Below are 882 nucleotides of genomic sequence, written 5' to 3' on the forward strand. Positions count from 1 at the left end.
GTTCCCAATAGAATTATAGTCCATCCCCTTAACCACTCAGCCACAACAACCTAATAGTGTTGACACACAAACAGTGCCCTATCGCTGACTCTTATCATTGAGTTTTCAGAAGCAGCATGAAGTGGGTACAATGCAGGGTCTCTGTGTGTGTGTCTGTTATTGTTAGGGTTCAACAGTTTGTATTCAGAATGACTGATGGAAAGATGTGTTTTGTTTGACTGTATCAGAGTGCCAGTTTGTATGTGACCACGCAGCTTGCTTTGTTTGCTATTGTATGCTCAGCAGAGCAGTACAGTGTGATGTTGAGTGGCTCTCTGACCTCTGGTGCTGTTGACACACACACACACACACACACACACACTGAAAATATCCGATACTCAAAGAGAGAAAGGAGGGCGGTTCCCCAGTCTGGTAGCAGTAATCACATGGCCCTGGCCAAAAACCAACAACACAATGATAACACCACTGTTTGCCAAAAAGTGTGATCGGGGGTATAGCTCAGCGGTAGAGCAATTGACTGCAGATCAATAGGTCCCTGGTTCAAATCCGGGTGCCCCCTCATTTTCTCTCAGATTTCTGTAGTAGTCAAACGCCTCAATACAATTGCTTCACAATTGCAATTTGATGATATTTTCTCTGTCGCTAATCACTTATTAGATCAGATGACGCTGCGATTTCAGTCAGTCAGCGAACAGCACCAGTGAGAACTGAGATGTTTGACAAATTATTGCTCTCCCCTTCCACCTGGGTCATCACCTGTGAGGGATCCCTCCCTCTTCCTCTCCAGCTGTCAAGGAGCGATTGCTTCTGCCTTTCAAACCAAGACGTTTTTCAGCCAACTTTAGCATCCGGTCAAATTTGGCCAACTTTTCTTTATATATT

At 44.8% G+C, this 882-nt stretch overlaps 1 non-coding gene across 1 annotated transcript; it reads left to right on the top strand.

The window, feature by feature from the left end:
• The first annotated feature begins 487 nt into the window (after positions 1-487).
• Positions 488-559, top strand: trnac-gca. Its single transcript has one exon. It is a non-coding gene; the product is annotated as a tRNA-Cys (tRNA).
• The last annotated feature ends 323 nt before the right edge of the window (positions 560-882 follow it).

The sequence above is a fragment of the Coregonus clupeaformis genome, unplaced genomic scaffold (genome assembly GCF_020615455.1).
Source record: "Coregonus clupeaformis isolate EN_2021a unplaced genomic scaffold, ASM2061545v1 scaf0136, whole genome shotgun sequence".
Taxonomy (NCBI): domain Eukaryota; kingdom Metazoa; phylum Chordata; class Actinopteri; order Salmoniformes; family Salmonidae; genus Coregonus; species Coregonus clupeaformis.